The sequence below is a fragment of the Hemicordylus capensis genome, chromosome 4 (genome assembly GCF_027244095.1).
Source record: "Hemicordylus capensis ecotype Gifberg chromosome 4, rHemCap1.1.pri, whole genome shotgun sequence".
Lineage (NCBI taxonomy): Eukaryota > Metazoa > Chordata > Lepidosauria > Squamata > Cordylidae > Hemicordylus > Hemicordylus capensis.
In genome coordinates, this window is record NC_069660.1 from 316,439,775 (window position 1) to 316,463,244 (window position 23,470).

At 47.1% G+C, this 23,470-nt stretch overlaps 1 protein-coding gene across 12 annotated transcripts in view; it reads left to right on the top strand.

Annotated features, from left to right (window-relative positions):
- The window catches only part of ADGRB1 (adhesion G protein-coupled receptor B1), a 464,876-nt gene that overhangs the window by 18,720 nt on the left and 422,686 nt on the right, over window positions 1-23,470 (top strand). The gene's annotated exons all lie outside the window — the stretch shown is intronic.

A 23,470-nucleotide genomic window follows, 5' to 3' on the forward strand; every position in this document is an offset into this window, starting at 1 on the left:
CTGCTTGATTGGGCACTTCATCTCACAAAGACTCACATCAGCGCCTCCTTTATGAAAATTTAAATTGGCTACCTCAGTGGGAGAAAATGAAAGATCCTTTTATTCTTCTTGAGTGTGTGTTTTCCTTTCCCTTTCCCTCCTCTCTGTGTTATCAGAATTATACCAGAGGGGGGCTTTTTTCCCTCCCTCCCCTCCCCGCTGCTTCCTTTTGAAACTCCCCCCTCCTGAAGCTCCTTCAGCTTTGATCAGCAAATGACCGGATGACCATAAATAAGTTCTGCTCCATGGGGGCTGCACAGCACGCCGGAGGAAAGCAGGGCTTGCTGGGATGTTGGAGCGCCAAACGCAAATACACCCTTTCATGAAGCAAAGCAGCTGACTGGTGATCTTTGCCAACATTTTTGTACTGGGGTGATGGCTAATGTGGAAGTTAAGGTGGAGCTCAGTCACAGGTGGCTAGCTGGGATACTGGCGGGCAGGGCAGTCACTACAACTCAATGGTATAACCAGAGGGTTTGCAACTGGGGGTCCCCAGATGTTGTTGGACTGCAACTCTCGGCATGACCAATGGCCATTGTGGCTGTGGATGATGGGAGTTGTAGTCCAACAACATCTGGGATCCCATGGTTGAGAATCCCTGCTATCAGGGGCGTAGCTCGGGGAGAGGGGGTCCGTGTTCACCCCTCTCTCTGGCAGTCCCTCGGAGCGAGGGAGATAATGAAGAAAAGAGGGAGGAGTGGAGCTGGGGGCCCTCAGGAGCTGAGGACCCAGGTTCTTTGAACCCATTGGCCTTGGGCCTGATCCAGCAGGGCTGTTCTTATGCTATAACTTCTTCACATGTGTTCTACTGGCCTTTGAGCAGGGGAATAAGTGCAGAGCCTTGTAGCTGTTCCTAGAAAAAGCTCTTCCTCGGGATCTCTGTGCTTTGACTCTCTGTGTTCTGTCCGCATATCCAGTTCCATTTCAGTACTTATTTAGTACCTTTTAATTTTATTTATTTATCAAATCAGATTTTTACACTGCCCCAAACTTTTGTCTCTGGGCAGTTAACAATAGCATAAAACCAGTTAAAAACATATACAAAAAACTTAAAAACAATTTGAAAATAAACCAGAGATTAAAACCCCCAAATTTTAGGAAGCTGAGAAAGCTTGGGCGAAAAGATGGGTTTTAAGGTGGTGGTTGAAAATTGCCAGAGATGGGGAGGATCATATCTCAGCAGGGAGCGCATTCCACAATCTCGGGGCAGCGGCCGAGAAGGCCCATCTCTGTGTAGCCACCAAATGAGTTGGTGGTAACTGGAGACGGACCTCCTCAGATGACCTCAATGGGCGGTGGGACTCATAATGAAGAAGATGCTCTCTTAGATACCCAGGGCCTAAGCCATTTAGGGCTTTGTAAGTTATAACTAGCACTTTGCATTTTGTCCGGAAATCTATTGGCAGCCAGTGCAGCTCCATCAGTAAAGGAGTAACATGGTCTCTCTGAGATGACCCAGAGACCAACCTGGCTGCCGCATTCTGACCAACTGAAGTTTCCGTACTATGTACAAAGGCAGCCCCATGTAGAGCACATTACAGAAGTCAAGTCTGGAGGTTACCAACAAATGTACCACTGTTTTGAGGTCATTGATCTCAAGAAATGGGCGCAGCTGGCGTATCAGCCAGAGCTGATAGAAGGCACCCCTGGCCACTGCCTCAACCTGAGAAACCAGGGAGAGGTGTTAATCCAGAAGTACTCCCAGACTGCAAACCTGTTCCTTTTGGGGAAGTGTGACCCCATCTAGAACAGGTAGATCAAAACTGTCTCTGGAGTTCTGACCCCGCAGAATAAGTACCTCCGTCTTATCTGGATTCAGCTTCAGTTTATTCTCCCTCATCCAGCCCATTACTGCTTCCAGGCAGGCATTTAGGGAGGATATGCCAACTCCTGAAGAAGTTGACATGGAGAAGTAGATCTGGGTGTCATCAGCGTACTGGTAACACCCAGCTCCAAATCCCCTGATGATCTCTCCCAGTGGTTTCATGTAGATGTTGAAAAGCATTGGAGGGAGTATGGAGCCTTGAGGGACACCATACTTAAGCTCAGATTTTGAAGAGCAACAATCTCCAATTGACACCAACTGGAATTTGTCTGAGAGGTAGGAGCGAAACCACTGTAAAACAGTGCCTCCCACCCCCAACCCCCTCAGACGTTCCAGAAGGATACTGTGGTCGATAGTATTGAAAGCCGCCGAGAGATCCAAAAGGACTTATAGAGTCACACTTCCTCTGTCAATTCCCAATTGGAGATCATCCATCAGGCCGACCAAGGCAGTCTCCACCCCATAGCCCGCCCAGAAACCAGTTTGAAATGGGTCTAGATAATCAGTTTCCTCCAAGAATGTACTCAAACCTGCCTCTGAAAACCTCATAGGACTGTACATTCCACACACACCCATATCCTCACAATTGCCCCATGAGCTAAGCGAGGTGGATAGAAACTGGCCAAGCTCATCCGGTGAATTTCCTGGCTGAGCGGGGACTTTGGTGTGTCACCCCATAAGTCCAGTCCTCTAACTATGACATCTTGCAGGCTTAAGGGAAGCACAGCAATGGGAAGATGGCATTCCATTAAAGAACTCGCCATTCTTAATGTTCCAGACTGTGGAGCTTTTGAAATAAAAGCCTGGAATTACAGGAGGAGAAAAAGGAGAGGAACTCATGAAAGTGAGTTGCATGGGTAGAGGTCACAGAATGGTATCGAATGGTAGATGGGCATGCCGTATAATGTAGAGGGCATTGATGCCTTGTCCCCAGACTAGTGGCAGGTCTTCCCAGCCCTATCCAACATTTTTTCAGTCATCATCACCCACATGTTTTCAAACTTACAGTATCTTTTCTCCAGGGAGAAAAGCAGCTGGGTGACTTTTGAGCTGACAGATAGCAGGAAGGAAAGGGGTTAAACAGCCTCCATCATTTCCATTTTCCCTTCAGTCCCAAGTTCAGTCTCTTGCTGCTAATTTTAATGGGTGAGAGTAATCGGAGGAAGAAAGAATGATGAAGCTTTCTTGGCCCCCTAGACTATGTTACTTTCTGTTCAATAGAATAGCATTTAAAAGGTATCCATATATGGAAATTGTCTGCTGAGGAACATAGGAAGCTGCCTTTATACTGAGTTAGAACTTTGGTCCATCTAGCTCAGTATTGCCTACAATGGCTAGCAATGGGTCTCTCAAGTTTCAGGCAGGAGTCTTTCCCAGCCCTACCTGGAGATACCAGCAGTCATAGGAACAGAGGAAGCTGCCATATACTGAGTCAGACCATTGGTCCACCTAGCTCAGTATTGTCTCCACAGACTGGCAGTGGCTTCTCCAAGATTACAGGCAGGAGTCTCTTTCTGCCCTATCTTGAAGATGCTGCCAGGGAGGGAACTTGGAATCTAGATGCTCTTCCCAGAGCAGCTCCATCACCTGAGGGGAAAATCTTACAGCGCTCACACATCAAGTCTCCCATTCATATGCAACCAGGGCAGACCCTGCTTAGCTAAGAGGACAAGGCACACTTGATTCCACAAGACCAGCTCTCCTCTCCTTAAGGAGAGGAGACCAGCTCTCCTCTTCAGTGTCCATAGACATCATAAGCTGGTGTGCACAACCTTCTGCATTATTTCATGTTGTGTTAACTGCTTCTGTTTTTCCTTCCAAGATAAAGCCCAAAGTGAACAAAACATTCAAAATATCAACATAAGGATCCGTGTAACCAAACAGGACAATGCACCAAAGACAGGAAACAAATCAAAAGCAGGTTTATACGAAGGCGTATCAAACATCATCATCATCTATTAAATACAAAAAGAATTGATTCAATAGTGATCCCAAGCAACAATAAAATGTATCTTCTTTAACAGTTGGCCTCAGTGGCCGTAAAACATATCAGTTTGTGATAAGCTAAACATATCAATATTTCAAGGACACTAAAATTCAATTAATTTCAACACTAGATCAGCAGCCTATGTACAATGAAATGTATTCTACAAATAGGCAATGAAACCAACAACATAAATGCATGTATTGGCAAATACAGTATACCACTATCTGAAGTGAGAAAGCAGCTTCAACTTGGGTTGGTGTCCAAGACTTTCAAGATCCTGAACTGAAGGTCAGATTTTATTATTTCCCCCAGCATGACACCAGCACTGTGTTTCCCAGTGTTAAATAATAAGTTCCTGAAGTCTCTGAGGTGTGGGCCATGTTTACCAAAAGGGAGACTGTCATGAAACTTTTTGGCTCAACTTGTTTTTTTCAAAACTGGGATACCCGGGCATGTGTGCTATAGATGAGGCAAATCTTTTCATTCGCCATTTCCCCTAGCCTTTTTTCAGAGAGCTCGAATGAGATGCTAACAGTTTACAAGAATATCTTAAAGATCAGCTTTCTGATATTACTACAAATTGGCCTGAAAGGATTTGTTGTCTGGTATTTCTTCTGCAACGTCATTTCTCATTCATCATAGAGTTTAAGTCCTAGTTCCAAGCTGAACCCTTTCAGTTCAATTTTCCTTAATGTGTGTAGAGATTTTATAAAGCAAGAGTATGCCAGCTCACATGTTTTTAAAAACTAAGTCTTTAGGCCTCATGGTTGTTGAGGAAAGTGTGGAAATGCGTACTGAACTTGATCTCAGGAACCAAAAGGCTTCTGGATGACAGGAGGTTGGGTTTTAATGTACTGCAGAGATCTTAAATCCTCTTTCTTGACAGCAATTGAAAGGTTTTTGTGGGACTTTCAGTGGGATTTCTGCTTAGATGGGACAATAAAGATGCATTGAAGAGTCACTTAAGTGAAGCTTCACTCTCCATACAGCGGGGGTTTCAAATCTTGTTAGACTACAACTCCCACCATCCCCAACCACAATGGCCTCTTGATTGTGCTCTGCACATGTTCAAGGGCACTCTTGTTGATTCTTGTGTCATGGGTTGCAGGACTAAGGTCCGGCATTGAGAAACAGTTGGTTCTGGTATCATTTAAGCCCTGCTTCTCCTTAACTTGGGGGCTCCCAAGGGTGGAAACCCCTCTTAAAGCACATATCTTAAAGCCCGCCCTAATGATGTTGATATTCTTTCCAGTGACACGTCTGCATGTGTTCATCGGGCATTGGTTTATTGTGCGCTTTTTTTGTTGTTTTGTTAAAAAAGAGTGGTGCACTCAAAGTTTCAGCGGCAGACTGCAGAGCAGACAGAACTAGATGAACTAGCTTGCAAGTTGGCAGCAGAGATATTCCCGTGCTGCCTGGCAGAACATTCCAGACATTTATCAAAATGCCTGCAGCTTCCACTTCCAGGCAGGTGGAACAGTTGCAAACATCCAGTGGAAGCAATGAAAGATGGTGAGACCAGGTATGAAGTTGGCCGTCAACAGGAACATGGGAGCACAGGAGGAATTTTACCCAAAGAATATAACCATCCTGCTGGCTGTGATCCAGAGTGCACCTTTTCCAACTGTGGCCTCCAAGATGCTTCCAGGAAGCCCCCAAGTAGTGCACAGAGGCTGACATCTTGTATTCTCTAATTTCCTCACCCTAATTTCCTGTATTCCTCCCCTCCCAAGTCCTGATGAGTGTATTTTGACTAGGCTAGGAAGTAGTCTCTCTTCCCTTGCCCCAGCATCCACTCCCAGTATACCAGGCACTGTAATATTATGAGGTCATTCACACAAATGGTATTCTACCCAGGTTTGGGAGTTGTGTGTGCTCCCAATTTTTGGCTTTATGGATGCAAGGTAGGAGGAGAACCTGGGTAGAAGTGACCGTGTGGATGCAAGATAGGAGGAGAACCTGGGTAGATGTGACCATGTGGATGCAATGTAGGAGGAGAACCTGGGTAGAAGTGACCATGTGGATGCAAGGTAGGAGGAGAACCTGGGTAGCTTTTCTTCCTACCGTGATTCCACACAATGACTTCTGCCAAAGTTTTCCTCCCACCTTGCTTCCACACAAGTGAAAATGGGGAGCACATACAGCTCCCAAACCCAGGTAGAACACTGTTTTTGACTGCGAGGATGATCTCAATGATAGTGTTCATAGTATTTAATTAATTAAGCTATTATTTAATTCCTTGCTGTTCAAACTATGTTCTTCCACAGAAATTGGGTGAATGGTGTATACTTTGCACTATGTTAGAGAATCATAGAATGTTAGTGTTGGAAGGGACCTTGGGGGTCTTCTAGACCAACCTCCAGCTCTGTGGAAGCAGGAATCTGCTACACGGAATCTCCTCCTACAGAAGGGCAATCTGTTACTGGAGAATCATTCCATCTGCTCTGATGGGCTGAAATACCAAATCAGCATCTCCATTTGAGCAATTTTTCCTATCCAGGTGATTTTGTAAAGACAACGCCAGGGTTTCTGATGTGATAAACAAGGAGCAAATATCTGAAATATCTGAGAAGTGAACCAATTACATGGTGTCAAAGTCCTCTACAGGAAAGTATTGATTTCAGGGCTACAACAGCTTAGTCTTTTGGAAACCAGCAACTATTACGGCCATCTCAACACTCACCCCAGACCTCTCTGTGTCCCTAGCAATGGACACACCCAAGGAAAGTTCTTTGCTCCAAGTTGCTTCCCCTCTGCATTTCTTTCCTCTAGTTCCATTGTCATTTCCCCTCTTGCTGCCTGCTCTCTTGTGCCTTTACAAAACTGCACCACAGGCAGAAAAATTAATGTAATAGCTCCAACATCTTGAAATCTGCTGCCTGGCCTGTCTTGTTAGCAGGAGCTCTGAATTTCCAAACACTGTGAGTGTGGAGAGATCAAAGGGAGAGGATTGCTGTGCCAGTTTCTGATGTCTAAAGAGCCCTTAATTCTGCATGGAAAGAACCTTTTCCTTCTTGGGGGTTCTCCCTCCCAGGTGAAAAGCTGCAGGTTTCCCCTTTGAGTGTATTACTTTCTGCAGTTCTCTGACAGCCCCTCGTCTGCCTGTGCTGGTGAAGCAGCTAAAAAGGAAATGGACAGATATCTGGGACATTATTACTGAGATTTTTGAAACAATCTGTAACAGTCCAGTTTGGGACAGAGTATAAACTTCCATAAAGAAGTGCATACTAATATTATTGAAACAACCAGGAATTGGCTTCTATACAAATAAACGAAGCATCTCATGCAGGCAGGATTTAGACCAGGGATTCTCAACCTTGGGTCCCCAGGTGGTGCTGGACTACAACTCCCATCATCCCCTTTGGCTAGTGTGGCTGGGGATGATGGGAGTTGTAGTCCAACAACATCTGGGAACACCAAATTGACAATCCCTGAATCAGTCAATCCCCTCAACCTAGGTCTTGCATGCCCTTTCTCCTCATGACAGTGAAAGGTCAAATCTTCAGAATGAACCAGCTGTGTGGATTGCAGATTATTAGCAGACCTTGGATTGATTCTCCGTTCAGGCCTTGCAGTGGGGTTTCCCAAGTAATGAACTTCACCTCATCAATGGAAATCTAGCAGTAATTCTGCCTAGCATTCTGAAGAGAAACCATGATAGCTATGACAATCTTGTTCATCCTTCCACAAGTGATAGTAACCTCAGGATTGGCTGTTGGAGACAGCCCTCCCCCCCACCGTCGGCCTCCCTTTTGCTAAAAAGCACCCGGTTCAGATGATCTTTGGCCTTTTCTGGGCCTTCCTCTCATTGCAGTGGCCATTTTGGAGGCTGCCACACATGCGCAATGGGCCCCTGTGTGTCTTGGGTCATGACCCAGCCATGCAGGGCCCATTGCACACGAGTGACATCCTCCAAAATGGCCACTGGGATGGGGGAAAGGCCTGGAAAGGGCCAAAGATCACCTGAACTGGGTGCTTTTTAGCAAAACAGAGGCCAGCAGGGGAATGGGGAACATCTGCGGACTTTCCGGTGGCCTCGGAGAATCCCCTCAGAGAGGATAAGTACAAACTATTTTAGTTTTTTAAAAAATCGCAAACTAGGGATGTGCATTTCATTTTGGATACAAAACGTTTTGTGCCCCAAACAGGCCATTTGTAGCCAAAACAAAACACCCAATGCTCAAAACAGAAAATTTTGTAGCCAAAACAAAACATCCCTGTTACAGATAGAAAACATTTTGTTGTTTCGACTGTTTTGGAACTCCATTTTGCAATTGCGAAAAGTCTTTCTCCTTCAGTCTCTTTTTTGAGTTTTGACATCTGTTTGAATTTCTGGCCCTTCCAGCCTGCAGATTGGCCAGCGAAAGCATGGGCTGATCTGCTGGCAATTGCCTTCTTATTCCTTTTAAGGAAATTTAAGGTTAAAATTTACCCTCATTGGCCAGTGAGGCAGTGTGCACTGCACACTGTGTGGGACAGTGTGCTTTTCATAGTTGTTTCACACTGTTGTCTGTAGATCAGTTGCCTTTGGCGGGCGGGGGGATGTGGATGTGCATGACCTTTGGAAATCTGCCTGGTTCTTTGCAAAGCTCTGCTGTTGTTGATGATGTGTGATGTTGATGTTATTTGGGGTGGATTCAGGGCAGAAAGTGGCTTTGAGGGCAGAAGAGTGGGTCAGTTGGTCGTGCCCCGATGGGTGCCTGCTGCCACCCAGATTCCAAAGGAATTGAGAAAAGGGCTGATTTTTAAATAATTTCTGAAGTTTACATGTCTTTGGGGAAGATTTCGGGCAAAAAGGGTGCCTGAGGGGCAAAACAGTGGGTTGAATGGCACTGCCCCAAGGGGTGCCTGCCACAACCCAGATTCCAAAGGAATTGGGGAAGGACTGATTTCTTAGGAATTGTTGAAGTTTACATGTCTTTAAGGTTGCCCCCCCCAGGGAATAATGGAGGTTTCAGCAGACCCATAACTCCACCTGGGGGGCACTGGAGTAGCTGGGAGTGGTGGCCGGGAGTGAGTAATGGTGTAGTGCACATAGGGTGCCAACCACCCCCATGGGTTGCTAACCCATGGGGTGCTGGGTTCTGTTGTTTCTGAGGTGTTGTGAGTGTAGATTCTCTGGTAGCATATGAGATTTTCAACAACAAACCATGAATACACTCTCATATGCTACCAGAGAATCTACACTCAAAACATCTCAGAAACAACAGAATCCAGTACCCCATGGGTTAGCAACCCATGGGGGTGGTTAGCACCCTATGTGCTCTACACCACCATTCACTTTGGGCCACCCCAGTGCCCCCGAAGTGCAGTTATGAGGCTGCTGAAACCTACACCATTCCCGATGGGGAAGAATTTAAAAGAGGCATAAATTCAATTAAATCTTTAAAAAAACAATTCTCCGCCCAATTCCTTTGAAATAATTCTGCCAGCTTCCTTGCCCTCACTGGGCACTACCGCCCACCCTACTCTGCTCTGGGTCACCCCTTTCCCCCCATGTGAAGCTATACTTTTGCTGAAACCTGCATTATTCTCTATGGGAAAAATCTTAAACTCCAAAAATTCACCAAAAATCAGCCCTTTGCCCAATTCCTCTGAAATTTGGGTGGTAGCTTCCACCCATTGGGCACTACCACTCCCACCCACTAGTTTTGCCCTGGGACCATTTTTTAAAATCCAAAATGTTTCGGATTTGGATTTCGCAATTTCGAACAAAGAACAAAATGGGGGTGTTTTGGATTCGAGCTAAAAACAAAACAGAAAAAAACCCTAAATGCACAACCCTATTACAAACCCCCCAGAATGGGAGGGGGTGGTGATTGTTCAGTCCAATGTTGAGCCAAACTGAAGGTAGTGGTTTCAGCTCGACATTGAGCCATTGAACCAAAACGGTTTGACTTTGAACAGGTTTGAATTTGAACCAGTTCGCACATGCCTAGCCAGCACCACATCCCGTGGCAGAGAATTTAACAGATTAAATATGTGCTGGGTGAAAAAGTGCTTCCTTTTGTTCACCCTAAATTCCCTGGCCATCAGTTCTGTGGGATGAATCCAGCTCCTCAGCTCCCTTCCGAAGTGGACTGGAGAAGCTAAAACACCCTTTGCCACTGATTGCACAATATTCTCTGAATCCCAAGAGGGAAGCTTGGTGAGGCAGCGGGATGGCCCTTGCCTAGGGAGCCCTTAGAGATGATGTGAGGCTCTATGAGGTTTCCAACTGTGGTTCCCCAGATGCTGTTGGGCTAAAACTTCCAGCATCCCAGTTGCAATGGCTTGGCCATGGCACTGTAGTCATAAGAACAGCCCTGCTGATTAGGCCCAAGAAGGCCCATCCAGTCCAGCATCCTGTTTCACACAGTGGCTCACCAGATGCCCCTGAGAAGCCCACAGCCAAGAGGTGAGGTCATGCCCTCTCTCTTGCTGTTGCTCCCCTTCAACATCTGAGGAACCAAGGTTGGGAGCCTCAGATTAGATCTCTGTCTCTTGCCCAATGAATCCACTGCAATGCAGGGAGTCGGCTGTGCTTTTAATGGTCCCTCACTGCATTGTCACCCTTCATTCCTAGGAAGCAGAGAACTCTGTGGAATGCATGGAGGAAGCATTCTAGCTGCCATGATCCATTTCATAATCAAAGATATTGGGACAGTCCAGGGGGGCAATCCTAGGCCCCCCCCCCATGCCCTCATTAGCATACGTGGGGTTGAAAGAGGGCATGGGCATTCAGTGATGGGAACTCTGACCATATTTATCATAAAGCAATGAGGAGCAACTTGGACAGGGAGCAGCATGGAGGGCAAGGGGAGTTTTAATGTAACCCTAACTTAAATCGCTTCCCCAAAAGTGCTAATATTTGTGTAGGGGAAAACTTACAAGTACAATTCTTGTCTGTATACATTTTCCTCTTATGTGTCTGTGTGTCACTTTGTGGGGAAGGTTTGGATCAGGGTTACGGTGTGAAGGGCAAGGGTTTAAGCTAGGGTTCGCAACTGTGGGTTCCCAGAGGTTATTGGACCACATAAGAACATAAGAACAGCCCTGCTGGATCAGGCCCAAGGTCCATCTAGTCCAGCATCCCGTTTCGCACAGTGGCCCACCAGATGCTGCTGGAAGCCACAGGCAGGAGAGAGGGCATGTTCTCAACTCCTGCATGCCCTCTCTCCTGCTGTTACTCCACCGCAACTGGTACCCAGAGGCACCCCGCCCCTGAGGCTGGAGGTGGCCTACAGCCCTCCGACTAGTAGCCGTCAATAGACCTCTCCTCCTGAGAGGAGAGGTCTACCACAACTCCTATCAGCCTCATTTCTGCACCCATTTTAACTGGGGATGATGGAAGCTGGAGTACAACATCATCTGGGGTCCCAAGTTTGAGAACCCCTGCTTTGAACTCTTTGATCCCTGATTCCAATCCAAATCACCACAGCTGCTTTTCTGCAGGGGAGGTGGGGCGATGTTGGGAATTCAACTCAGGTAACTCCCATGTCCTGTTCCACCACCCCACCCCACCTTGCCATACACACTCATGGCTCTGATCCAAACTGCACCTCAACCCATGAATGCTTTCTACAAAAGAAAAAGAGGGTGGGAGTTGCAATCAAGATGGCCATCTATTGTATGCACAGCTTCAGGCCTCTTGCAGATGTTGGCCAACAACTCCCATATTTCCCTGACTATTGGGCCCTGTGGCTGGGAATTATGGGAGTTGTAGCCCAACCACCAGCTAGAGGGCTGAAGCTGGGCCAGCCCTGTTTTATGTGATCCATGGGTGAGCCCCTTGTCATGCCTGTGGTGGTTGATTATTTCCTCTCACAGGAACCTCTCATCCACCCCTTGAAGATGTTGCCAAATCAGAAGTTTAGGTCAGCTCAAGGGTGGTTACCTGGTAACAGCCTCATCATTATGATCCCCACCACCCATTGAGGTCGTCTGGAGGGATCCGTCTCCAGTTGCCGCCAGCTCGGCTGGCGACCACACTGGGATGGGGTTTCTCGGTTGCTGCTCTGAGACTGTGGAATGCCCTCCCTACTGAGATACGATCCTCCCCATCTCTGACAATTTTTTAAAAGCATTTGAAAACCCACCTCTTCACCCAAGCTTTTTCAGTTCTTTAAAATTTTAAGGTTTTAATTTGTAGATGATTTTTAAATTGTTAAATTGTTTTAAGTTTTTTTTATATTTATTACTGTTTTATGCTATTGTTAACCGCCCAGAGATGAAAGTTTGGGGCTTACTAACTAACTAACTAAATAAATGAATAAATAAATAAATCTAGGATCCTGTGTAGAGTGAAGGAAGTCCCAGTTCTCCATAGACTTTGCACATCACCACCAACATAGCACAAAGCGACAACAATTAAGCTACTAAAAGCCCAAATTCACCACCTAGTATTACAGCCTAAACACTCTGTTTGTTTCCTGCTTAAAAGCTGGCTTTTGTGAAGGTTCCCTACTGGTTATATTTGAGCTGTAAGCCTTTCTGAAGTTGCTGTTGATTAGAGAGCAAGCAGTATAATCTCCTTTGGAGGTTATTTGTAGCCTTTTAAAAAATCAATCGTAGCGCAAATGCCAGCAATAGGCTAGAGAATGGATGTGATTTCTCGACAAGTTATTTTATTTTATTTTTTAAAAAATGGCATCATGGGTTGTTCAAGACCGAGCTCCATCCTTTTATCCTAATAGCCATTTTAGAGAAAGGGGGTGTTGGTGAAAATTTGTTCATGACTGCGGTCCTCTGTTTAATTTTACAGAAAAACCAAAGTGGCTAATAACAAGCTAATAAAACCATCCAAACCAGCACAAAAATAATGAGAGCAGCCAAGAATAAAATAGCAATAAGATACAATTGCAGCAAAAAAATCTAAACAAGCAGTCAATGAAATCTCCCAACGTTAGCATAGAAGAAAAACGGAACCCAGTTGGATTTCACCAAAAGCCAACCTAAAAAGTCATCGGGCAGTTCACACCATCCACACTAGGGCAGTTCACTACCCTAGTTCAGGAACTTTGAAGCTCTTCAAATGATGCGTGAGAAAAGCTTCTGTTGGGTCTGTGGTGAGAGCAGGCTTAGCCTGCTCTCCCTGCAGACGATCCTGCCCAGAGTCCTGGGTGGCCAGATTGGCTGCCCTCACGATTGCCGACTCCATCACGGAGTAGCCACAGCGACACACAAGCAAAGAAATGAGGCTAATGGAGTGCTCGCTCCATTAACCTCATTTAAGGGGAGGTTGTTTTAGATGGGCTAGCTGCCTTGGGAGCACTAGCCTTACCCGCGAGCCCAGTGGTTCCCATGAGCACTGGAAAGTGAGCTAAGGTCCCTTGGCCCGCTTTCCAGTGCTCGTGGGAATAGCCTCTTTGTGTTCTCTGAATATTTGATATTTAGCCTCTTTGTGTCTTCCCAATATTTGATCAGTTATATGGTACCGTATTTTCCCAAATCTAAGGTGAGTTCCCCCCCTATTTCTTTCCTGTTAAATATGAGCCGGGGGTGTGTGTGTCATCTTAGATTTGGAGTCCTCTTTCATTTGGTTAAGAATCAATGTAACTTGTAGTTAACCTCTATCTTTTAAAGCATTGTCTTAAATTCAGAATCACCTTCGATTTGGGTAAATGTGGTATCAGCTGGATAGGAGGACATTTGCTCCTATTTGGATACAGCTGCTGGACAGGACAAAGCCCTCTGAGCCACCTACTGCTTAGCACATGAGCATGGAGGGTGCCTCTAGCCATCAAAGCATCCCCCCCCCCAGTGATACGATAATGGGGCGATTCTCACGATCAACATAAATCGGGCTAGGAGAGCCTAGCCCGATGTTTGTTGATCATAAGAACCACCGGGCTCGCAGCCGAGCCCGGTGGTTCTTGAGCGGGTAACCCGCTCGAGAACCCCTGCTAAAAAGCAGGTTTGTGGAGCGAGCGCTCCAGCAAACCTGCTTTTTAGGATCGTGAGTAGTGGCGGCATGGCTTCACGCCACGCCTACTCACAAGTAGACCCCCGGCCGGGAGGTGAAAAGCTGCCTCCCGGCTCCGGGGGTCTCCTCAATATGCCCTGCGTGCTCACGCGGGGCATACTGGGGCTTGCAGGGGCCGTGTGGCCCCCGCTCCCCCCACCAGCTCCGTTATGGAGTCAGCCATTGTGTGGGCAGCCGATCCGGCCGCCCAGGGCTCCCTGCCCACTCGTCTGCGGGGAGAGCGGGCTTAGTCCGCTCTCCCCACAGTTTTTAAAAAAGTGGATCTCATGGATCGTGAGACCCGCCTCATTATCTATCCTTCATAGATATCCATCTACTTTCTTCAAATAGCCTATGTGCAGGTATCTTATCTGGAGTCTGTACAGTGTTCCATTTTATAAATCAGACTCATCCACCATGACTGGCAGGTGGCTCTCCAAAGTCTTGGGGGTTGGGGTGGCCCTTCATGCCAGGAATTATAGCTCGGGCCATCTACATTCAAAGCATATGCTCTCCCACTGGCTGCAGGTTCTTGCTTCTTTGCACACATTGGCCTTGTCAACCATGGTTGGCACTATGAGAATATGCCCTGATGAGCCAGGGGCTCTTGCATTTGCCTTACTTTCCCCTCCACAAAGGACGGGAGCAGTTTGAAAGGTTTTGCTTTCATTTGGAACAAACCACAGTTTCTCATTAGGCTGGGGAAATGTGGCTTGTTCTAACGGTAATTAGTGAAAGCAAACCAGGATCAAACCACAAAAGATGAAATGGCATGCAAAGTTGGTGGGGAAGAGTGTGCAAAGCTGCAGCTTGCCAAGGCTCATTCTTGAAGTGTTAGGCCAAAGTTTAGCATGGCCATTATCTTGAGGCTATTCTCACGATCAGGCAAAATCGGGCTAGGGGAGCCTAGCCCAATTTCGCCTGACCGTGAGAACTACTGGGCTCGCAGGTGAGCCTGGTGGCCTCCAAGCGGTTAACCTGCTTAAATAATTGCATTTGCCTTTCTCTTGCATTTGCCTTACTTTCCCCTAGCCCCAGGTTAGCAGAGCGAATGCTCCACTAACCCAGGCTCTATAATCGTGAGTTGCCACCATGCACCTCTGTGCCGCGGCAACTCATGAGTAGACCCCCAACCGGGAGGCTTAAAAGCAGCCTCCTGGCTTGGGGGGTCTCTCCAGCTTGCCCTGCACATTCACGCAGGCCATGCTGGAGCTTCCGGGGGCCATGCGGCCCCTGATCCAGCCCCCTGTGGCTCCATAATGGAGCTGGCAGTCATGTGGGCAGCTGATCCGGCTGCCCAGGGCTGCCTCCCTGCTTGTGTGTGTGGGTCCTCTTGAGGCGGGTCATGTTGATCGTGAGACCTGCCTCTTTGTCTTCCTTAGAGCAAGACTGTAAGGTAGAACTGCATGATGGTTGCATGGGGAGTTGAGGATGGGGGAGTGGCTTTCTAAGGCTACTCAGTGTAGGCTGGTGGCCACCCTGAGGTTCTTCAGATGTTGTTGGACTACAAGTCCCATCATCTCTGGCTATTGCCCAGGGTGAACATAGGAAGCTGCCTTCTACCAAGTCAGACCTTTGGTCCATCTAGCTCAGCATTGTCTATACTGGCTGGCAGTGGCTCTCCAAGGTTTCAGGCAGCAATCTTTCCCAGCCCTACCTGGAGATGCTGCCATGGATTAAACCTGGCAGCATGAACCTGCATGCAACACAGATTCTGTACCACTGAGCTAGGGAACTGTAGCCCAACAAACATCTGGAGAGCCTCAGTGGGGGGCCATCCTTGACTTATTGCATTTATGGTGGAAGCGCCATTTGAACCACAATTTTCAAAGAGATGGAGCTCTGTTAGCCATTAAGCTATACCAGCTCTCCATATGATTGATGGCCAACTAGATTGTTAAAATGATTTATACTTTATTAAATCATGTTTTCTAAAAATGCCATTCCCAAACCAGATGCATTCCAAAGGCTTCACATAAAGCAAACAGTCTGCATGCAACAGGGAAATGAATTAACCACAACAAGGCACATGAGATGCAACATAGTTACAGGTGATATCTTGAGTGATTTATTGCTTGAGCCACCATTGGAAACAATGAGCGAATAGAGAGGACCATCTGCCAAGTGGTAACTTACCATGGCAGGGATTTCAGCACTTGGTGAGCGGATTGTTTGAGGATAATGATCACCATTCCACACCCCTGCAATTGATTAGAAATCCCAGGAAGACAAAAATAGTTTACCTGCTTACCCTCAGGTAGGAGCAAAGGATGGGGGGAGGAGTGTACATGGTACACTTTATTGTGGTCAAGGCCCCCACCAGCCTGGGCTGCAAGCCAATTGTCATGAGGAGAAAACTGTGTCTAAATTGTAGATCATGCTTCACAATGAGCAGCTAAGCCTAAAAAGCCCACCATTTGTAAAATGGGGTTAAGGAAATGAGCGCTCCCTTAATCATGTTCCCCTGACCATGTACAGTGCCGGCTACTTTTAGCCAGCACTGTAACATGGATGGGTACCTGCCTGTTTGTGTGGGTACCCCCCACAATGCACTGTGTGGTGCATTGTGAGATTTCCAGTGGCTAGGATGACATGTCCCAGCTCCCACTGTCTGGGGTAGCCAGTGACCATCTGGCCACATGATTAGACTTAGCTATTGCCTGTGGGGAAGGTAACTGGAATCGGCCTTCTCCACCACCCACCCAGTCATGAGAACAACCTCAATGTTTATGTGATCCTATTTCCTTGTATCTGTGTGGTGTCCACAATGTGAGTTCTGCTTTAACTAATAGGGCTGTGCACTTGTATCGATCCAATAGAAATATCAGACCAATATGCCCACTATTGGGCATTAGCAGATGGATTTCTGAAACAGCAGGGAGCCCTGATAGTTTGAACTCTGACTAAAATCCCTGCTGTCATGTCGGAAACCCTTCTACTTCTGATATTCCTGTTGGACTGAAACCAGTCTGGCAGCCGGCTTGGATGGTTTTGGGAAGGCCATGTCAGCCTCCCAACATTTTTTTTAATCATATAGGACCAGAAATAATCCAGTACTTCAGCATGAGGAGCAACTCCTCAATTAATTTGCGGGGAGAGGAGGAAAAGCACTTTTGTGTGGGTGGGATTTGGATTATTCGGTTTGGTGGGGGGCAATTCCTCAAAAGCTTCAAAAATCAAAATTCAAAATTTTGAAATAAAAATTCAAACTTTTCTTCAGGAATGCAGTTGTGATTTAAATAAATAAATAAAGTAAAGAACCCCAGGTATCAGAATCTTAAAAACTGAATAGGGTGCCATGGCAAGTGATTTATGCATGTTCTATGGATTTGCAGTGGCCCAGAACACAGCTTTTCCTGTCTGGCTTTTTCTTTTTAAAGTCTCTTACAGTTGCAGCTGAACTGGAAATAAAATATACATGAAATTTTTTTTAAAAATATTGCCCCATGTTGGTAAGTAATCTATATAACTTGGAAAAAAAAATAACTTGAAAAAATTTAATGTAGTCCCCCACCCCACATAAATCGCATAGCCTCCCTAGTTGATTGATTAAGTGCTGTCAAGTCAGTGTCGACTCTTAGAGACCACATAGATAGATTCTCTGCAGGATGATCTGTCTTCAACTTGGCCTTTAAGGTCTCTCAGTGGTGCATTTGTTGCTGGCGTAATCGAGTTCATCCACCTTGCTGCTGGTCGTCCTCTTCTTCTCTTCCCTTCCACTTTCTCCAGCATTATAGACTTCTCAAGGGAGCTGGGTCTTCGCATAATGTGTCCGAAATATAAGAGTTTGAGCCTGGCCATTTGTGCCTTGAGTGAAAATTCTGGATTGATTTCTTCTATGATCCATTTGTTTGTTTTCCTGGCTGCCCAGACTAGGGTTTACCAACAACAAAAATGTTGTTGGTTTAATTTCTTGCAAAATTCTGGAAATACGCCTGTGTGAATCCAGAAGGACTACTGATTCAAACATTGACGAGTTCCTTTCTGGTAGAGTAGAATCCTACTATCTGCAGAGGAATCTGACAGAGGAAGATTCCATAAGCATCCCTGGGATTTATTTATTTTTTTAATTGATAGTTCCAGGCCACACTTGTACAATGGGAGTTCCATGACTGAAACTCCTGATGTCATTTAGTTTTGTGGGGGGTGGGGCAGCCAGAGGGGATGATTTGGGTCAGGGCTATGGGGAGAGAGGCAATATAATTCAGCCCCCACCCCACTGATTCCCTAGTATAAACGCTACGGCTACGTACTGCATCAGACAGAGAACTGGGTCCGAGGCAATGTAAGCCCTATCAGAGTGTTTTTCTCTTAAAATTATTCTGGAGAAACATTCCTCGACTATCAGGAACCATATCAGGAGCCCATTCAATCAAATACTGAATCATATTGGTATGGTATCTAAAAGGATCAGAGAGTGGGGCTTACCTTAAAGGAACCGCCACCTTTCCATCCATTGTGCCACCCTATAATGCACCAGGGCAACCTCATGTCGTTGCATCCTTTTCCGAGTGCATTGCTGGGAATAAAATGGCGATAATTACCTTGCAACTATAAGTTGTGACCATTTCCACACCCCCAATAATGCACCAGGATGTTGCTTCCTTTCCTGGGGCATTATAGGGTAGCTCCAGGAAAGCAAAGGTGGCAAAGGTAAGCTCCCTTCTTGATGTATTGCTGAGCCAATAACACTTATTGGCTTGATGCGATCCTGGCCACCCTCTGCATCATTAGCAGCATGCAAGATGGCTGGGATGGGTCTGATAATTTGGCCTGTGCACAACCCTAGTAAAGGCCCCTTGAAGCTGCTATTAGCCATGGACAGAAAGGTTTCACGAGTGGTGCAGTGCGTGCTTGCAAATTGTTCCCTCTGTGGCTTCAGGAAGGGTATTTGGATGTTGTTGTTGGTGAGTTGTATTACTACTACTACTACTACTACACAGTCAGAAAGGTGTTATTGACTGGTTTGTTTTATTTTCATTTTATATCCCGCACTTCCTCCAAGGAGCCCAGAGCAGTGTACTACATACTTAAGTTTCTCCTCACAACAACCCTGTGAAGTAGGTTAGGCTGAGAGAGAAGTGACTGACCCAGAGTCACCCAGCTAGTATCATGGCTGAACGGGGATTTGAACTCAGGTCTCCCCGGTCCTAGTCCAGCACTCTAAGCACTACACCTCCCCCACACTTCTGAGCCAAATTGCTCCCCGCCATGATAGACACTTTATGCAGGGGAAACCATCATGTTGGGCTTGGCCCTAAGCGCCAACACTTAGTCCAAAGTGTGTTTACACCCACACCACTTTCTTCCCAGGATCCTAACTGTACTAAAATGCCAAACTCTTAACCATCAGTCTTTATGCACTCCTAAATCACGCCATAAACCAAATACAACACATTCCCCAATAAAGTCACACATCTTTAGTTTAAAGGGAAAGAACAAGGTTGAATTTCCGGAGGCTCATTACATTGATCATCTCTCAGCCTGATCCACCCACAAGTTTTCAGATCTCCTATTCCAGCTGTGCAAACGCCTGCTGCTGAGGGTGGAGTGGGCGTGAGGCTCCAGTCACAACTCCAGTGGCTCATACATGGGGATAAGTGGAGAAGGGGGCATCAGTTATCAGCCATAGGTGCTTGTGGGTGAGGGTAACTGAATCCTCTTCTGCCATACTTACCCTTGCTTCAATGTTCTGTCCTGGTTCACTTCTGAGATTAGAGCTGGGAGCTAGATGTCCTCGTTGACACTCTGCTGGGTGGGGAGGACTTGATTTTCTTCATCTCCATGTACATTTTAATATTGTACACAGTAGGACCATCCCTCCCCCGGGTACAGCTTTTCCATGAGGTAGGGTGAGGAAGGCATGGATATCAGGAGGGGCGCATAGGATGACAAGGGCCACTACCCTGGACACCATCCCATGGGAAACAGGATGATGGACTAGACAGGCCTTGGGCCTGATCCAGCAGGGTGGTGGTTCTGTTCAGGGTTGTCCCCCCACCCCCACCTGGCCATCTGTACCTAGAAATGCCAAGGATTCAATCCGGGCCCTTCTGCATGAAAAGCATGTGCTCTTGCGCTGAGCGATGACTGACTCCACCACATTGAGATGTGCCCCTTCAGAACTACGAGGCCTCCTCAGGCAATCTATGGCTCTCTCCAGCTCTCTTCATCTCCCCGACTGATGGAGCATCCCTCGCAGCCAACTCCATAAACTGCAGCCCACGTACCCTACAGCTCTCTGCGGTTTTGTTCTGTGCTATCACCGGCATTAAACTTTGCCCATAAAATGTGTAGGTAGTAATTATGGGCTTGCTGTTTATGGACCTTCCAAGGTGAGGAGGGGAAGGAGTGCTCGGTACAAGTTGGTACACAAAACAAGTCATGCGGGGATGGGGACAATATAAAGCAAGGTTTAAAAATAGAGCTCAGTGCTCCCTTTGAGAGGGCAGGCTCCATTGGAGGGTGTGCAGCCTCTCAGGAGACGTGCTGTTGTGTTTGTGAGTGTCACAGTGAGACAGCTGGACCACAGTCTCTTCCTCGTAAAATCCCTCTTCACACGTACATAGGATTCAGCCCACCAGCACATTTGGAGGGGTTGCAGCTCCTTTGGACTGGGACTTATGGGAAAGATGGTTGCTATCTAGGCTGGAAAGTAAACCTCAGGTGGATGCTGAAGCAGAGTGAGGCTGTTGACAGAACCGAAAAATGGGTAGGACGAGGGTCCTACCCAGGTGTGCGCTCCCAATTTTTAGTTGTGTGGCAGCAAACAAGGAAGAAGGAGAAGTGATTGTGTGGGAGACAGGAGCTGGCGAGGGGAGGGCAGGGCTATCCTACAGTTTTCGTACCCAGCATTTGACCAAGGGAGGAGGGAAAGCTGTGTGCTCCCCAGCTCCTCTCACTTCTCCCTCCTCCTACCTAGTTGTTTGCTCCCACACATCCAAAAATTGTGAGGTTATTCACTGAATCAAAAACTGGGTTCTACCCAGGATTGGGAGCTGTGTGTGCTCCCAGTTTTCGGTTGTGTGGAAGCACGGTAGGAAGAAAACCTGAGTAGAAATGATTGTGTGGAAACTGTTGTAGAATGTGAGCTGTCCACATAGCTTTCAGAACAAACACCAGAGGGAGGTTTAAGGTAACTTTACTCATGAGACAAACAAAACAGGCACTTAGAGATCAGTACAGAACTTGCTGACTCACACACAGGAACAGGAAGGAGACTAGAAACTCCTAGCTAGCCCAACCACTACTGAGGAAGCTACAGTGCCGACTCTGGCTTCATAGCAGATTATGTGCAAACTATACACAGTAAGTTAGGCTGCAGCTGTTGCATATCCCAACAGAAGCAAGAGAGGAGGAAAAGCTACCCAGGTTTCCCTCCTATCTTGCTTTCAGTTACTCAACTGAAAATTGGGAGCACACACAGCTCCAAAACCTGGGTAGAACACTTGCTCTACCTGGTTTCAATTGTGTGAACAGCCTCAGTAAGTGTCAAGCTTGCTTAATGGGTGAGTTGAGTATCTCTTGAAGAGTGGGTTCACACATAGCATCTGTCATCCACTTTGCAGCCATTGCTCACAACTGCAAAGTGGGCTTGCCTACTTGGAACAAACCAGAGGTGCCAGCTTCATTTCTTGGTTTTCTGTCTAGGTTTCCCAGCCTGAGGGAGACATACAATTCCTACCATAAGGTGGGTTCACACAATTGCAGACAGGACTGCAAGTCAGTTCTGTGCTATGTGTGAACCCACCCATAGAGTTGAGTAGGGCTTCTGTGGGGACCATATAAGGGTTATAGAAGTTGTGGCTGGTTGGGATTTCTAATTTACTTTAGCTTGGTATTAGGGCCCTGTAGGGTGAAGTTTGCAAGCAATTGGGGGTTAGGGCTGCAGGGGTCCTGGTTATTAGGCCTGGACAAAGTGTGGCTGCTTCACTTCAGGGGCCACTTTGGAGCTTCCAAAGGGACTCTCATTTGTTTCAGCCCCACATCAAGGGAGCCTGCTTCACATCAAGCCAAACTCTCCAGGGGGAAATCCATGCAGTGGTGACTTTTGCTCAGTGTAATGTGAGACTAGGGAGAGGCTGAATGAGAAGGTGGTTTTAAAGACAGAAAGCTAAATTTTGGAGTTGGGGGGTCAGATGTTGCACACCTAGGATACTGCCTTGTAGAGAGCCAGACCATTGGCACTGACTCTCCAGGGTTTGGGGCAGGAGTCCTCCCCAGCCCGGCCTGGAGAGGCTGCCAGGGATTGAACCTGGGACCTTTTGCTGCAAAGCGGATATTCTACCACTGAGCTACAGCCCTATCTAGATCTGGAAAGCTGGAGTGTCCAAGGTACAGTGCTGTAAATTATAGTGTGCCGTCAAGTCGATTTTGACTCCTGGTGCCAACAGAGCCCTGTGGTTTTCATTGGTAGAATACAGGAGGCATTTACCATTGCCTCCTCCTGTGCAGTATGAGATGATACCTTTCAGCATTTTCCTATACCTCTGCTGCCCAATATAGGTGTTACTTGGAAACACACCAGTGGGGATTCGAACCGGCAACCTTCTGCTTGTTAGTCAAGCATTTCCCCACTGCACCACTTAAGGTGCTGTACTCCTCTTCTTATTTCTATCCCCCGCCTTTTGGTAATTGTTAGTATTTTGAATGTACCGATGATTTCAATTATCATGATTTTGGTATTCACAGCCGTAGCGCAGAATGTAACCCCGACAACAATCAAGGGCCTCCTGTACTGAGTCAGACCTTTGGTCCATCCAGCTCTGCATTGTCTACACTGACTGGCATCAACTCCCCAAGATTTCGGGGCAGGAGTCTCTCCCAGCCCTACCTAGAGCTGCAGCCGGGGATTGAACCTGGGACAAAGCAGATGCTCCCGCACTGAGCTGCAGCCCCATCAGCACTCACACCCTGGCAGTAGATCAGGCTGGGAAACTGTCTGGCAACGTCGCCTGTCATGGCAGTTCAGCTGAGGATACAGAGATAAGCTCCTCACCCCTTGCTTTCCTTCCTTCCCAAGTCTATGGTTAGACAAGGAAATGATTGCCTGTCAGGCACAGTTAATTTGCAAGGCAGGCAAAGGCACCCTCTTGCTCCAGCCACTCCCCCCTCCCGCTTCCAGACAAGAAATGAAGAGGTGTTGTGGTTGCCTCTCTGGCTGGCACACAGAACGCCTGGCAGTGCCAGCCAAAAAGGCTCCATCCAAAGAGGTTAACTCGGAGGACACAAGAGCCTGCTTGTTCGCATTTTGTTTAGGGGGTATTTGAAATTCAGCAGCGACTGGTGCTGGAGAACAGCTCCTCATAACATCTCTTCTGCGAGCCATTCCCTGGGCAGGAAAAGGAGAAGGAAATGATAGGATCCCAACGAAGACCTTGGCCCCATCACAGTTTTGTCTGGGTGGAGGGGAAGGCCCTCTGCACAAACTCAGAGGCATGCTGTCATTAGGATCCCAGTGCTGTGGTTAAAAGCTGGGTCTGAATTAAGCCCTGACTGTGCCGTATAAAGGGTTTCTGCTGCTCTGCCATGGGTGTGGGAAAATGAAAGGAAAGGTTGTGCTGTCGAGTCGGTGTTGACTCCTGGAGACCACAGAGCCATCTGGTTTTCTTGGCAAAATACAGGAGGGGTTTGCCATGGCCGTCTCCTGCACAGTATGAGATGATGCCTTTCAGCA